Below are 17,307 nucleotides of genomic sequence, written 5' to 3' on the forward strand. Positions count from 1 at the left end.
CTACCCCTAACTTAGTGCATGTGCAAGTGCGCCATAGACTCATGTTTTCACTCTCTCTTTTTCACTCCCCATTCCCCTCCCCACGTGTAGGGTAGCAAACTGGACTCAGTCTGGTTAACCTCCCTGCCTTTCTCTCTTCCCTTCTCTCTCTCTTATTACTGACAAAGCATTATATGGCTCATGAAGCGGAAAATCCGGCGGCGCCCCCGGAGATGGTACAAAAAGTCACGTGGTTACTTCCGATCAACAGAAGGTGCACGTTGCGTTGGGTTCATTCAATCACCACCGGATGGCGCTCATCTCCGCGCATCCTAGGGTGCCTCGATGACATCGAGGCACCCTACGCATCCGTAAGTCATCCGCGGCACCGGCCGTGCTGGGGACACAAAAGATATCACCACAATGCTCGCCTTCGCGCACAGCCTTCGCCACAAGCCTTTCCCAGTAGATTACAGTTGCATAAGCTTCAGTTCGCCGGAAGCAGCAACTGTACTGCATGTCCGGTCTGTATATTGCGCGTCACAGCGCTGCGCCGATTTCCGCGTTGTGTGCTGTGATCGACGAACCTTCGACTTACACTACGACTTCTGAGTGAGTTGCTGCGCCTGGCTCCATTGGCCTTTCCAGGGAAGCACGCGAACGAGGCGTCATAGGAGAGACGTGGCAATGCATTCATCCACGTAGGAATATCTAAGTACCTTTGAATTTTTTTCTTTTGCCGCTGACAATTGTCAGCATTTCACAGCGAAGCTATTGATGGATAGGGATCCGTGTGTTGTTCTGCATCGACGAAAATGTGGGCCGATCCTGCAGGAAGGGTCCAAACGCAATACCTCATAACCCTGCGGACTGCGGGACCTGCACGTGAGATACGAAGAGGTCACAGGCAGCAGGGTAAGAACAGATTTTAACGCAACAGCGTTAAAGAGCTCGTGTCGCAGGAAAGCCGGTGTCGTCGGCGTCGGCGGCGTTGGCCGTGAGCGAAAAATGGCGGAAGGCAATTCATAAATAAGAACAACTTGCAAGATTGGCTGGGTGGGAATCGAACCACGGTCTTCGGAGTGTAAGACGGAGACGCTACCACTCAGCCGTGAATTCGATGCATCAAAGCGGGAGAAAAGTGTCTCTATTGAATGCGGTGTTGCCTTAGAAACGTGCCGTAGAGCGTTATACTGCGGTTTATATCGGTAATTATGAGCATGTAAATTACACAAGTCGCAGTTAAACGCGTAGCGAACTATGTTTCCGCTACATTTCTTCTGCGCTTGGCGCGCGCGCAGAGCCATCTTGCGGCAAACACAGAAGACTCCCTCCTCGCAATGTACGGCGCTGCCCCGACAGGTGGCGCGCCACTCGCCCGCGCGACGCGGCTCCTCTTTCCGCTCTCAACGAGATTCCTAAGTGCAGCGTCCGATGCGGAACGCCTCTGACGTGTCGCTGTGCCGTAGCACGTCTGGTGGGAAAACGTCCCCTGCGATGTGTGCCGTGCTGCTGGCGAGAAGTCATGCGTCTGCGTGGTGCTCTCAAGCGTCATAGAGGACGATCCCATCGAGGCGTCAGCCCCATGATCGCGTCCGCTTTCATGGCGCGTCGCGGCCCGGCTGTCCGTGCCAATCACGACGTTCGGCTCGCGTAGGTCGTTTCTCCCTCCGACACACCCAGTTCTTTGGTTCGTTCCGCTTGCTCAGGCGCACGTGTCGTCTTTGTGTGACTCAAGAGCATGCTGAGCGAATGAGTTGGCGGTGCGAACAGGGTGCGATAACCCTATCGCGTTCCACTCTTGAAGGCGAAGCTTAAGGGTTCTCCAATTTTTATTCGATTGTTCAGAACACAAGGAACAGGGAGAAAAGTTTAATATTTTACAAGAAAAGAAAAGTAATGAAAATATATTTATATACATTGAAGTCCATACAACGAGGCTCAAGCGCCAACAGTAGGCCGCTAACGGTGAGCAACCTGGCGATGCGGAGATCACGTCACTGACAGCCAACCGCTTGAGGAGAACGAGGTAGGACCGGACCGTGAGCAGATCCGCCGCGTCGCGAGGTCCTAGGTTGGGTCTCAAGAGCCCAAGACTCCGAAAATAAGCGCGTGCACGGTCACGCGCTAACATCGCCGTGCCAGATGGAAACGTACTGGCTCGTATGTGGTTATCTTGGCGTGGCGTGTGTCAGTGAAGGCCTGCGGGCGGTTATTGAAAAGAGAGCAGACATCCAAGCAGATTTTCTTCCTCGCCACGGGCCAGGAAGATGTCCGGGCGAAGGTTGTTATAATGTTAGCCCAAAAGGCCGACCCACACCGGCCATCTCTACGTTCGCACCCCCCTTTCTTTGTCGGCGTTCCAAGCGTTTGCGTATCCAGTTTCCTTTCCTTCCGCTCTCCCGCGGTGACGCTGCCGTCGAGACGCCACGCGTGTCAAGCTTTTTTCTGCTTCTGGAGGTGGCGGCCCCGTCACCATCGCTAGAGTAAAAAGAAAAAGGGAGAAAAAAGAAAAGCACATGGACAAGGTGCCGTTCCCCATATCGAATTTTACTTCTCCTCTGTCGTCGTAACGGTGAGGCCGCGTATAGTTTGGAGTCCCGAGCAACAACGCGCCTACGAAGAGCGATTCCCGCCTCTGTGTATTGATGGAATATTGTACATGTGGGGTGTTCGAGCGGCAATGCTAAACTTAGCTATAGCTACCAATGCATCGCCTACGCGCTAAACTGCCGATATCTGTCACGAAGGCCTTCAACCGTCAGTGAATATATTGCTTGAATATTGTTGCTTCTTGCGTTGATTAATAAGCAGGGCCGAGAAAGGATTAATATATTTGTGGCTGTTTTTTTCTTTTGACCAGACCAGTAGCTGGTGACATTAGTAGATGACACTATGTTCAGTTGTCATATATAGTTTTCCTCTCAGATTTTACATTACATCCAACATGAATTACCTAAAATTTCTCGGGTCAGGTAATCCTATCTGAAAAAAAAAAAAGAAATGAAATGACGTCAGTTTACCACTGAACCGCACTGAATGCTGTTAAACAAAATATTGACCGCACGAAAACGTGAAAATACTCACATGTGCTTACTTCTTCGCTTTGCCGACTGTTTTGTTTCAATGAACATTATGTGAGGATATTTCAGCCAAGACTTCTAGCAAAAATGCGCTGATTTCCATTCCAGCTAGTTTCAAATGAAAACGGTTGGTTTTAGAACATTTCCAGGTTATGTTTTCCCGCATTACATAATCAAAAAGTACCTGTTTTCAATTTAGAAAATTATTTTCAGTCACTTTAGCCTAGGGCGAAAGCGCATAATCGATTAAGTGAATTCACAATGGAGCTTCAAGACGTGTGCGGCGCTGCTCACTTTAAAAATGGGGAACGGAAGGGCTCGACGAGTTACGTTATACGACAGTCCTCCAAAACTCCCTGACAACTTCATTAAGACGACGAAGCTCACGAAAGCGGAGAGAAAATAAACTGCTTGCTCTTAATTGAAACGCAAGAACAATCAAGTAAAGGATGGAAAAAACATTTTACGGAAGGTGGGAACCGAACTTCACATCTTTTCCATTAAGCGTGCCATGCTCAAGTGATTGAGCAAAGGCGGTGGCCATTCTTCAAATTTTCGTTGGGTATATTAACATGCGAGCAAGTAAATGGTATAATTGCCGTGAGGTTAGTTCAATTAGTGCAGCATACCACGAGTAATGCGAAAATGTGGTTTTGGTTAAAATTTTCGGCAAGTTGTTTTTTTCGTATGCTTTCATCTCCCTTTGCCTTACATTTGCGTATTTCTGTGAAAGGGACCACTTCCCCCCTCGCTTTCTCCTTCGCTTTCTTATTGTTTTCTTTTTTGCTTCATTGTACGCTGCCTTCGTGTCCTTGCAAGTGAATTAAAGCGGAGTGTGTCACGTTAGTGATCAGCGTTCTTGGTGCACCTATTTGCTAAAATAATCTATATAACATAAAGAGCTAAATCACCTTTCGAAGTACCATTGAGAGCTATGTAATCTCCAACACCGAGGTGCTGCAGTGGTTTACTTGACGGGGTAAATAGACAGCCCAAGCTGTTTTCCAAATCCTATATATACCGCGTGTTTTTGTGAGGTTCGCACTATAGACGCCGACGCCCGTCTTGTTCCTGCTAAGGGGATGGTTCACTAAGCCTTCTACAATCCATCGTCTCTTCCCCCGCTTTTTGAAGAGACAAAACGTCAGTGTGGGACGCGGCCTTTTTATCTCAATCTTTTCCTAAAGCCTTCAGTTTTCATTTGATGCTCTCGCTCTAGTTTATTACTGCGTTTCAGTTCCTCGAATGAATTTGTGAATTTACTTTATCAACGTTTCTTAGTATCGACCACTGTTCGCGCGAAATTGCAGCCACCCATCAGCTTGCGCTCTTTCGTGGTTATAACTCTTGCGTATACTTGGGCGTTACTGGGCCAAAAGTGTGCTGATCCGTCTGGCCGTCGGGCCAGTGAGGTACGTGTCACACTTGTGATGCTTCTTGTGTTAGAAACATCCGGTAGTGCCGAGGTTGAGGAGATCAAAAGTATATGGAATGGACTATGTATATACTGGTATAGTCCTGTTTTCTTTTTTTTTTTTGGGGGGGGGGGGGAGGAGCATGTCTTGGATAAACATGACCTTTTCTTCCAAATTTGTCAAACGTTCTTCGCCACTCTGTTCAGTGGTGGCACATCAGTGTACCGCTCAAACAATGCTCCATATGGCAGAAAAGGTTAACGACAGGCTTAACGACAGGCCAACAAGTCCTAACACAGGCACGTAAAAATATTACCTTTCTGTATAATTGCACGCTCTTAACGCAACAAGGTCTCACTAAATAAATGATAACACTTGTTCTACTTTCAGGTGATGGATTAGTCCGGAGATTTTGCAACAGATTGGCTCTTGGTAAGTTTCTTGCTTTCAGCTTCTGAAATGCATGGCACTATCATCAACGGACTCGCCATTTACGTACAAAAGCACACACACTCACACACAGAAAGATACAATAATATGGCTGCTTCCATGAGGCCAAGCTCAGGAAGACGATGGCAGATTACCCGATGAGATAACGTTAACTATGTAGCTTATACATGGCAGTTTTCAGTTTCTCTTAAAACGGGATGTGAGTAAAATATGAATGCTGTTAGAGTAGTTGTGTCGCTAGATTCCTTATTGGTGTTACCAGTGCAGCGTAAACGGGGTTCGAATTGAAGAGAGTGGTGTCAGCATGTTCAGTTTGTGTGCCTTTTATAGTTCATTGGCAAAAAGAATGAAGAAATGAACGAGGAAAATCGAGACGATTGCAAGAACTGAAAAAAAAATCTTTAATTCGCCTTTACAAATCGAAGAGCAAGCTTTCAAAAAACTATACGAGCCGAGCCAGAATGTGACGAAGAGGGCTTGTATTCACAAATCGTTCTTACGCTAGGGCTGTGCGTAGAAGCTGATTTCAGCGAATCATCATGTCGGACAAGTTATTAGAGAAACCGGCCTCCAAGAGGCAAGCACAGCTAACGAGCTCAAAGATTTGTGAATAGCTGCGGAAATGTTTGTTCTTTTTGCTTCTTCTAAACGAAAAAAATTACGTTGACCGTGGTTGCTTTATTCCCAATGTTAGGGCCTCAAGGAAGCTGAATGGTCAGATTAGACAAAGTCTGATTTATTTTGGCGCGGGGGGGGGGGGGGGGGGGAGGCAGCAAACCCTGTCACCATCAAGCGGATTTCATGGTAGAGATGTTCGACTCGCGACCTACGTAAGGTCACTAAACAGGCGTATTGTGTTTACATGCAATCATAGCAATTGATGGGGTTTACACGAACCCGACTTTGACTTAATTAACGGCAAATGGAGGCTTCGCATTAGGATTTTAAGGATTTGGCAAAATTAACGTGTTGATTTTCGCCATCTTTAACTGCATATAACAAATTCACTAGCTCACAGAGTGTAAATTAGGACGTCGCTGACTCACCCGTGTACTCCACGAGAGACATAGAACTTTTGATTTTTTTGTTTTGTTTTGTTTCTGCGCATAAAAATTGTTCAAACCGCATTCACAGAGCGCCGTTCCTGAGACAGAACGTTGGGCGTAATTAGTAGTTGCAGCACTGTTATCCTGGAACAGAAAACGCCACCTACCCTTCGCGAACTCTGTAGCTTTTGCAGATTCACTGGGACGTCTAGGGGAACTTATTACCATACAGCTTTCTTAATTCAGTAACTAATGTGGCTCCATAAAAAGCAAAAGGAAAGAGAAGCCTCATTCAGGGTCTAGGCAGTTAGCGTTCCCTAACCTGACCTAGTCTTTTGCAAAGTGCGATTTCCGACAATAATGTATTTCTCTTGTGTCTGGAAGTCTGCATTCAGCTACTGTTTAGATAGTAAAATACAAAACGTTGTTCTGGGTGATTTAAGAGCATGGAAAGAGGAACTGAGCTGGTGGGTACGTGCATGGTACAACGCCTGTAATTGCTACGAATAATAATAATAATAATAATAATAATAATAATAATAATAATAATAATAATAATAATAATAATAATAATAAAATGGAAAACACCTTTATACATGTTTTGCTTTCATATACTTCTTAAAACACTTTTAGAAAAGGTTTGCTTTAGAAGCGTCAAATAGTAATGTTGCGTGGTTCACTGACAACCACAGCGGGTTATATATCCATAGTTCACTGCTCTGTCGTTTTTTGTGCGACTGTCCTTAAGCTTGCCTCAAAGAGCGATGTTTGATTTTATTCATGCAGGATCTGGCGGTGCATTCCGGTGAATGTATTGCGACCACCGTGCCAAGTTGCAGAATTTCTGTTGAACATTTTATATTGTTTATATTTTTACAACGGAAACGAGCTGACTTCAACTTAAATTGGTTTTGTTTGATTGCCCGGCAGCTGGTTGCTGCGGGACCACTCGGTTTCGGCATTTATTTCACTAATGCCTGTCAGTGAATCAGTTAGTCTATCAATAAGTCGAATAACAATTTAGCTAGTTCATGCAGCTACACCTTTGCCAGAAGCAGCTTCTCAAGCGGACCTGCTTCCAAACAGCTTGTTGCGTTCGACGGCGTACACTGTGCGTAAAAAGTTTATAGACCGCAGAATCTGAGTAGATGTTGCATATTTACTGATTTTAGGGGAGTAACCTGGTATTTTAATTTCCAGCTTGTAATTTAGAATATGCGAACAACACTGCATTGTGTTGTGCGCTTTTACGGGCTATGGTCCCAGACTACTTGTATATTGAACGCCCGCTCATATACCGCGATTAATGAAACTTTTGGCGCCAGCTGTACATTGGGAACACACACACACACCTGTAGCCCCTGCTGCTCGCAGTATTTACTTCATTGGAGTAAACGGTGAGTATGGTGTGTGCTGCAGTTACCAGACTCGTCCTCTACACTGACAGGCTGGCAGTGAATTATTGACTGACCGTCAGTAATTCACAAATTGCAGCGTGAGCTAAACAAAAAAAATTGGAGACAGTCGCAGTAAGAACGAAAGGGGATGCCGAAACACATTCCTACTGAAGTACGCTTGCTTGAATGAAGGCTAATAAACATATTATGCAGGAAAGGACCTTCATGTCTGCACCTAGATATCTCTCTCGAAATTTTCGTTCGTTGAAACGATATCTTAAAAAGGTGCTTCTCGAAATTACACAAAATATAATGTTGACTTCTGCGCCTTATGGGAGCACTTCATTTTGCGTATCATGGCTAAGATTATTAACTTGCTGTATGACCTAATAGTTCTGCGGAAACCCGCAAAGTGAACAGAAGTAATTAAACAAGCTAAATGAGACATCCACCCAATCTTAGCAATTGCTACAAAGGAAATCCATACGGGCTCCTCGAAAGAAAAGCCTCGCAGTTGAAGAAAAATTCGTCCTGATCCGGGACTCGCCCGGGCCCACCGCCTTTCTGGGGCAGCCGCTCTACCATCTGAGCTAACCAGCCGGCTAGAAGATTGCAGGGCGAAGACGAATTTGTCAACAACTCCAAAGGCAAGAACTCGACGTTCCACGACGAATTTCTCATTTTTTTTTTTGCTCTTAGCCTGTGATGACATCGAAAAAACCCCGACCTGGTACTAGACAGTGTACATCGTTAGAACTTGATATGCCTCCTGATGATCCAACTGCGCAGATGACCGTTCTCTTTCACTTGCTCAAAGATTTACAAACGCGTGCAATGCAGTCGGCAATAAACCAAACTGACCTTTGCGGACGTGGAATCCATCAAGGCTAGTCAAGAAAATATTGAAACAAACGTAGTTTCTATGGAGAAAAAGGCTGCACACCCTCGAAGACAAAACTCAATTGCTGGGTAGTGTTCAGAGCAAGGCGACGTACTCAGTGAGCTGTCTGACCACTCAGAACAACTCAATAAATGTTCGGGTCAATGAATTAAAGGACAGGTCACGGTGATAAAAGCTACTTTTTTCGAAACTTGCCTGCTTCGCGCATAACGAATCAGGCAAGTTTGAATCAGGCAGAGTGCGAGGTACGTGTAATTGACACCCTTGCCGACGAGCTCGAAAACCCATTAGAAAAGGTAGTGGAACGTGATCATCGCTTAGGGTGCTTTGAACCTAATAAAACCGGTTTTATCATGGTTAAATATTTAAATGATGAAGTGAAAGAAACAGTATTTTTCAGGCATAGTAAGCTTAAAGACGAAGGTATCATTGTCAGTAAGGATTTCTCACGCGCCACGCTTATCATTGGGATTAAACGTATTGAATTCGATACATAGCTACATGGAGCGCAGATTTTTCAGCTCTGTTACAAGAAGAACAACGTTACAAGGCTAACAAAACAAAGTACCAGTACGGTGCTAATAATGACAACGTAGTAGCACACGAGCAGAATGAGGTATCACATAACCGTCATGCGGGTAATACGCCGTGCAATGAAGAGGAAATTTAGAGGGGTGGTGGGTGTGATATTTCTCCGCTTCATCTCTTCTTTTGTAATATGCAGAACATTAAGAACAAACGTTCAACTCTTGATACCTGTAATGCTGACATAATAATACTCACTGAAATATGGCAGCACCCACTAATAAATGACAGTGAACTGTTCCTGGAAAACTATTTCTTTCCTTGCGACTGCGCCACGCATGAATGCGGTGGTGTTCTCGTTGGAATATCTGACACATTGTTGTCTCAGCAGGTTCAAGTTTGTAGTGAACGTGAGGCTGTTTGGGCTCTGGTTGAGGTTAAAAGAAACTAAATATCGGAGCTTGTTATCGCCCACCCACATTTTTGCTAGCTTTGTAAACGAGCTGCATGATGCCACTAACATTGCTTTGCCGCGTTATCCCACACTACCTTTGTTTCTCCTCGGTAGTTTTAATATACCTAATCTCGCATGGGACTGCGATCGACCCAGAATTAATCATTCGTACACGCTTCAAAATAGTTTCTTGGCATGTGTGCTGTTTTTTTTTTCCTTTTCACAACATGTTGGAGGACCTATCGGGCCAACGCATTCTGCCGCCAATATCCTCGATCTAATACTCACCACTTATCCCGATCTTGCTTCTAATATAGCTTTACTGTCGGGTTTGAGCGATCATTCCATTTTAGCGTTTGAAATTAAATTATCGCGACCTAAAGAGAAAAACAAAATGAAAACTATTCGTGATTTCAAACAAGCAAACTTTAACGCGATGAACATATAATTGTGTTAGTTTCCCGATACGTTTCTAATCAATAAACGACGCTGAAGCCTTTCTTGATAATTACGTACCCATTCGCTCTATAATTTCGAACAAACTGGCGCCATGGCACAACAAGCACATAAAACGCTTATCAAAAAAGAAATATATACACAGATCAGCGAACCGTTGACCTTGTGACTATAAACGTCCTTTTGATGAATATGTATCTGCACTCCGTTGCGCAAAGCTCTACTTGGAAAGCACTCTCGCATTCATGTTCGCAACTGACACTAAAGAGTTTTGGCGCGTCATATATCCAAAAGACGATCATCCTATAAGCTTTGTGGATAACTCGGGAGACATAATACCCTCTAAACAGTGCTCATCTGTTCTTAATGATGTTTTTTCTTTACAATTTCTCATCAGTGGCAAGTGTTTCGCCACCGCTCACACGGTGTCATTATTCCATTTCAATAAGTCGGATTGTAGTAAGCCCGTGGGGTGTGAAACACCTAAATAATAAATTGAAACTTTCTCCTTCTGGTTGCGACGTGGTCAGTCCGAAGTTTTTCAAAAGCACGAGCGAGTATAGTTCCATTATATTAACCAAAATTTTTCAACAGTCACTTGACACGGGCTCTATCTCCGCGGAATGAGAGATAGAAAAGGTGATTGCGCTTGATAAAACACGTAGTACGCACGGCCCGCTTAACTATCGTCCCATTTCGCTCACTAGCATCCCATGAGAATTTTTTGCTCATACCTTACTTACTAATCTTGCTAACTTTCTCGAATCTAATTCCTTCTTCACACACTCGCAACATGGCCTTCGCAAAGCTTATTCAAGCGAAACAAAGCTAATCTCGTTTATAAATCAGCGATATGACATTCTTGATCGTCCTTCTCTTGCTGCTTGTATATTTCTAGCTTTTCGTAAACGTCTGATAAACTATGTCATAATCTACTAATGTATAAATTACGAAACTTTAGCCTTGATCCCCAATTACTTACTTGGCTCCTGTCCTGTCGTTCTCACTTCGTTCTTGCTAACAGCGCCGACTCTCTGTCTAGCGTGTTCTCACGCGTACCGCAAGGCTCTGTCCTTGGACCGCTAGTATTACTAACTCTAATAATGATTTGCCTTTTTGTGTCGCATCTACCTGCCGTGGTTGTTTAATGGCTATTGTGTCGGGCTGCTAAGCACGAGGCCGTCGGATCAAATCCCGACCACGGCGGTCGCATTTCTATGGGGGCTAAATTCGAGAACACCCGTGTTCTTAGTTTAAGTGTACGCTAAAGGAAACCCAAGTGGTCCAAATTATTCCGTAGTTCCGCACTACCACGTGCCTCAGTATCAAATCGTGGTATTGGAACGTAAAACCCCATATTTATTTGTATATCACACCTCATATTCATCTCTTTGCTGACGAGTGCGTACTATTTCCAGAAGTACCTAGTAACCATGACCTATCCACTTTACAATCTGATCTTGATGCTATCAGTGCATGGTGCCAAACATGGCGCATGGAATTAAACATAAGCAAATGCAAGTCGATGCGACTATACAGACGTAATGTTCAAATGATATTGCACAACAAAAAACGACACGGACGTGAGAGGACGATGCACCAAGCGCAATCTTTCAGTTGAAAGATAGGGCTTGGTGTGTCGTCCGCTCACGTCCGTGTCGTTTTTTGTTGCGCAATATCATTTGAGTAGTGGATTACCAACTTGCCCGGAATGCTGCTCTCATTAAGACGTAATAGCATTCCACCAGCCTGTTACATCGATAACATCGCACTCGACTGTGTTCCATGCTACAAATACCTCGTTGTTCTCGTCTCAACTGACCTTGCCTAGAGCACACACATTGCACATGTAATAAGCAATGCTGACACACCGTCTGGTTACCTCCGACGAAGTTTTTCACATGCGCCACAATCTCTAAAGTTAATCATCTATAAACGGCTTATCCTGCCTAGCTCTAATACGCGGCTTCAGTTAAGGATCCTAGTCAGAATAATTTATTTAGTAGAAATGGTGAAGAAAAATTGCACACAATCCATGTTCCTCAACCATGACAGGAAAGCCTGCACCACCGCAATGAAGTCTAGCCTACAGTTAGCACCCTTAGCATCACGGCGTAAACACTTGCGGCTCTCTGTTCTTCGTATTTCGTCATCCTGTATTACAGAACGATCTCCTTTCGGCACCACATTACGCATCATCTCGGCTTGATCACCAACACAAAGTTATTCAGTCTTGCAGGTCCTCCTCATTCTTACACTCATTCTTCCCGCCGACATCTGATGAGTGGAATCACCTTCCCGTAAATGGCGGCTCCATAAGTGATACTAACCGTTTCAAACAAATTTATGAAATATTACGTTTTGGGTATTCTTGTTTTCCCTGTGTTCATAACTATTGCTTGAATGCTCTTCTTACTATGAATTGTGCATTTTGCTTATTTACGCCCCTTACGTAACTTGGTTTATGTCATCTGTGTGCGTTGAATTATCGAGTTTGAATAATTGTAAGTAATATGGATATGCTTCGATATATATATATATATGTAGTAGGCAACGAGGGATTCTTCAGGCTACCTTTCAAACGTAAAGAACTTGAGTGGTGCTACAAGGTAAACAGAACAAGTATTTAATTTCGACAGTTTCGATCGGTGGACCGATCTTCATCAGGGTTTACAAAAAAATAGCAGTTCGGCCCTGGTAGCGAAGACACCAGACCGGGTGTCCGGTCGTTCTTACATACATCAAACCGAGAGGAACAGTCGTGACAGTGATTGATTTTCGGCGCTTTGGCAGATTTACAGCTGCCTTTGGCAGCTATGCAGGGCAAGAGGAAGGCGGAGTCACATGTATGTAGAGCAAGGAGGTTAGTGAGGAAAAAAAAAAGAAAAGAAAAAAAAGGAAAGAAAGAAAAAGGAAAGAAAAAGAAAAAAGCACACAGGAGGAGGGAGACGTAAGTCGGAGAGTGAGGGAGGCGGGAAGTAGCGGCAGCTAGGTTCCCGTGCACCCGAGGCAAGGAGGGAGAAAACGGTCGCTCCGCAGCACCAGTCCGTGAGCTGCCGTTGTAGCGGGAGAAAGGGCAAGTTGAATCGGGTGGCGGGGGGCACAATAGAGAACGGGCCCAGAAGGAAGACAGAAGAGCGGCACCTTGTGGAAAGAAACACAGTGTCACAGTACACATATATACAAGGCACGGCCCGTTCTGGCAACTCTGGTAAGAAAGACCGGACACCCGGTCTGGTGTCTTCACTACCAGGGCCGAACTGCCAGGGTTTTGTAAACCCTGATGAAGATCGGTCCGCCGATCGAAACTGTCGAAATTAAATACTTGTTCTGTTTACCTTGTAGCACCACTCAAGTTCTTTATATATATATATATATATATATATATATATATATATATATATATATATATATATATATATATATATATATATACTGAAGCAATTGAAAGTGGATGGAAAAACAACTTGCCGCACGTAACGATCCCACGTCTTCACATTATGTGTGCGATGCTCTACCAATTGAGCTACCGCGGTGCCGTCTTCCCGTCCATTTTCAGGTGTGTTTATGAGTTACTACTAGAACTGACTCTGGGAGTGCTAGCCAGCGCCACCACTCACAAACAATGGCGGCGTATGTGGAACATCCTTTCTGCCGCAGGCCTTACGAGTACGTGAACTGTTAGGGTGAAAGCAACTGGTCAATAAACCTACATGTGCTACCTGAAGGCATCCTTGTCGCCGTATTCGAGGCGCTCGTTATGTAATGAACGAGAAGAAAGGGGGTTAACCGAGGGGCCCGATGTTTATATATATATATATATATATATATATATATATATATATATATATATATATATATATATATATATATATATATGACCACACGCTCGCGCACTGATTTGCTCATAGTCGCTAGCTTTCGTTCAGACGAAAGCCTTGCGTCCCTGGCAAGGTACTTGGACAAGTGGTGTGCACTGACAGTGAAAGTGTGACATCACTGCTTGAGGTTCGCCAAGCAAAACGTGCGAAAATGCGTCCTACCATTCTTCACCGCCAGTGTTGCTCGAGAATTCATGAGAGCACTGCCCCTTCTGTGGGGGGTCTTTATTGATTGGCCACGCGAGAGCCCGGAATGAAAGCCGAACCGTGTTTACCTCCTTCGCTTTCCCTTCGGACCACACCTCTCGCGCGGCTTCGGCAATTTGTCATCCGCCGCTCCTTTCTGTATCGTCTGTTCGTCGACTACCGTTACTTTTATATTGCGTCTCGCCCCGTCTTTACGCTCTGCTGCGTAAGCTCTTCCCCGTGTATAACCTGTGGATTTCGTTTCTTTTTCTATCTTCGTTCTCTTTGTTTTGTTTGTTGTTGTTGTTGTTGTTTGTTCACTTTTTTGTTTTATTTATGACTCCACTTTTTTTTTTTACATCACTGGCTTTTTCATTGAACCTTTTTATTTCTCCTTCACGGCCACAGGCCTTTCCTCGGCTGTGTCGAGTCACCTGGCACTGATGAGTTTCCATTAATAGGTAGAAAGATTGGTCGTCACGGAAAAAAAAGAAAGAGTGCGGACGTCCCGTCGGTCAATGGCCGTTTTCGCCTGGCTATTTACGTGGTTGATACTTTGTCGTTGCCAAGACAGTCAACCCCGATTGACGGTGGCACGATCAGCTTTAAATGCGTGTTTGTGTCATACAAAATGGTCGGGACTACGCCATGGTACGTTCGTCACTGCTGTGTATGTACAGTTTACCGTTTCGAATCTTATTTTTTTCTCTGCAGAACGTCTTAGTCCTTTATCACTTGCCCCGGTAAAAAAACTTGCCATACGAATATGTTCTTTTGTTAGCCGTCTCGGTTTTTCCAGTTGTTTATTTTCTTTGTTTTGAGCGCCGCTCTCAGTGGCTACTAAATTCCACACTTTCTGTAAGACATCTGGAACATTCTAAACTATCGTTTAAGAGCTTGGAGATGCATGCATATCGTATTGTGCAATACTAGCATGCACAGCACGCCGACACAAAATAGAAATGGGGAAAATGTTACAATCACATGAATCCAACGGATGGCATAGCCAATAGAGTTTCACTGTCGTTCGTCAGAGCTTGAATTCTTGTAGTTACAAAAAGAAATCGAGTCTCTTCTCGGTTTCGCTTAGGCTGCTTCCTCGAACTGACTGATACGATGACTCTCCGATCGAATCAGAGAGCAGTTCCTATAACGGCTCGGCTATCTTTTAAGACAATACGTCGCCTGTCGAATCTCTCCTTGTGACGCGGAATGAGCCACGAGCATGGGTAATACGGTCAGTGGCACGGAAGCCATGCTTATTTGTCTGAACAGATTGCGCAGCCACTCCATTCCAGGTATTTAAGGCCTGAGTACTCTCAATACCTTGGCACACTGCAGCCTGATTGTGATGCAGGTTCTTTTCTTTAATTGTTTCAGATGGTTCTCGGAGGCGAAGCCTCGGAGAACCTAATTGAGGACAAAGTCGTTTCTTCCAAAACGCAGACGGCGCTTTTAATTCAACAAACGAAAACTGAAGCACATGCAACAACCGCTCAATGAAAAACTCATAAGCAAAACAAAATACAGTAAAACTATATCGAACAGTAGCCACAGCACTCGAGTTAGGGGGGCATACTATGAGTCTCAGCTCAACAGTTCGACGAGGAGGTACGGAGACGAGGCGGCGAAAGAAGTGGCGTTGTTCTCACCACAACGTCGATCTAGATTACCGATGAGCTAACGACCAGAGCCTAGCAGCTCCAGCTTGGAGACTGGATGCAGGCGTCTTGGTGGCACGGGCAGATGGAGGCGGCGTCTCGGCCAGGCACCTAGGGGCGAACTCGGGCCCATAGCCTGAATGTTAGCACTGTGCCTGCGGCCGCAGAAGTTCGCCGGCCGTGCTCGGGGAGGGTAGCGACGCCTGGGAACAGGTTGGCAGGGGGCTCCGGTCGGTTGAAGCCCTGGAGGCTCGGGTCGCTTGCGTCGCTTCCGCGGACTCTCCCCCTCTTCCGCCAGCGCGCCCTTTTTTCTTTTTGCCAGTCGATTTGTCTTTTCCTGATTGACTCCAGGGAACTCCGTGCACTTTACCGATAGGGTCATTTCCCTGTTGTTTTATCTTCTCGCGCTGCGCATTCGCGTGCTTGACGCTTCTCGACCTCGTCGTCTTCCATTCAGTACTGGATTCGCCTCCGCGCAAGCAATCTGTTGTCTACTTCTTTCTCTTTTTCCACAACGGCACGGTCTCGCGCACTTCCCAAATCGCACTGACATAGGTGATAAGAAGCACAAAATCTGGCACAGCTGCTGTAGCAGTACAGCGAAAAGAAAAGTATTGACTAATTGTGCGTAATAGGACTTCTTGTTCGTTCAATTATACGCAACATCAATAGTGTTCAGGGATGACAGGGTAGAGCCCAAAAGCAGACCCTGGTTCCAGTTGTCACAATTATTATTTACTGCAAATTTACTGCAAATTTATGGATCAGTGTCGAGGCATATGTTAAAAAACAATTATGGAGTTTTACGTGCCAAAACCAGTTTCTGATTATGAGGCACGCCGTAGTGGGGGAATCCGGGAATCTAGACCACCTGGTGTTCTTTAACATGCACCTAAATCTAAGTACACGGGTGTTTTCGCATTTCGCCCCCCATCGAAATGCGGCCACCATGGCCGGGATTCGCTCCCGCGACCTCGTGCGCTTAGCAGCCCAACACCATAGCCACTAAGCAACCACACCGGGTTCGAGGCATATGTTGTGTTCGGCAAGCAACCACTCAGTCAGGGCATTTGCAGGCCCTGAACACGAGGCACTGATTTCAATTGCTGAGGCGGCAGGCGCAGCTGCTGCATTTCCAATGTCTTTGGCAATGCGCAGCCCCTGGGCCGCCTTTGGGTCCAAGGTGCCAGCACAACTGAGAAGACTGGGCTGCTCAGGGGGCAGCCGAGTATGTATGGGTATCTAGGCAGTCTTCCTCGTCATGCCAAGGGATCTTAGCAGAATGACTTCCATTCCTTAAGGGCTCACATCGAATTGTTAATGTCAACCGGCGTGTCAGACATCCTTGACACGCCGGCTAACGCGCGTGCGTTGACAAACCGGGGAAGGGGGGGGGGGGGGGGGGTGCCTGGCTTTGACCTTGTACACAGCGTTCCTTTACTCTCAATTCGACACGCTAACACATTTTCCCCTCGTTTCCGCATCCTTCCGCCTCATACCCTCTCCCCTTTAGAAGACCCCACCTATGCATAGTGTGGCGAGGAAAGCATACGTGGCCTTGAAGAAGACAAGTCCGCTTGTCGAAACGTTGGCTCCTGCATTCACCTCGTTCACGTTTTGCTCATCGTCTTGAATTTCCATCTCCCGCATTCCCCGTCTTTTCTCTAGATTATCTAAATAGAGTGACTTGTCTTTAAATTCCTACTATTCCTGGCTTTCCATCAAATAAAGTGCGTATGATCCCACAAATAGCGTGTCGTAAGGGCTAACATTTAAATGATGCTTGCTAAACCCATCCCTCACCCGACAACTTGACAAACCCGTCCTCACCGCGGCATTACCATGAATTTTCATGTTCACAGGTTGAAAGGTG

At 45.4% G+C, this 17,307-nt stretch overlaps 1 long non-coding RNA gene across 1 annotated transcript in view; it reads left to right on the forward strand.

Moving 5' to 3' along the window:
• The window catches only part of LOC142570976 (uncharacterized), a 179,148-nt gene extending 174,200 nt beyond the window's left edge, over positions 1-4,948 (forward strand). Inside the window, exon 3 of the long non-coding RNA XR_012825727.1 lies at positions 4,868-4,948. This is a non-coding gene — a long non-coding RNA (uncharacterized LOC142570976). The remainder of the gene's footprint in view (positions 1-4,867) is intronic.
• Positions 4,949-17,307: the final 12,359 nt, after the last annotated feature.

This window comes from Dermacentor variabilis, chromosome 2 (assembly GCF_050947875.1).
Source record: "Dermacentor variabilis isolate Ectoservices chromosome 2, ASM5094787v1, whole genome shotgun sequence".
Classification (NCBI taxonomy): domain Eukaryota; kingdom Metazoa; phylum Arthropoda; class Arachnida; order Ixodida; family Ixodidae; genus Dermacentor; species Dermacentor variabilis.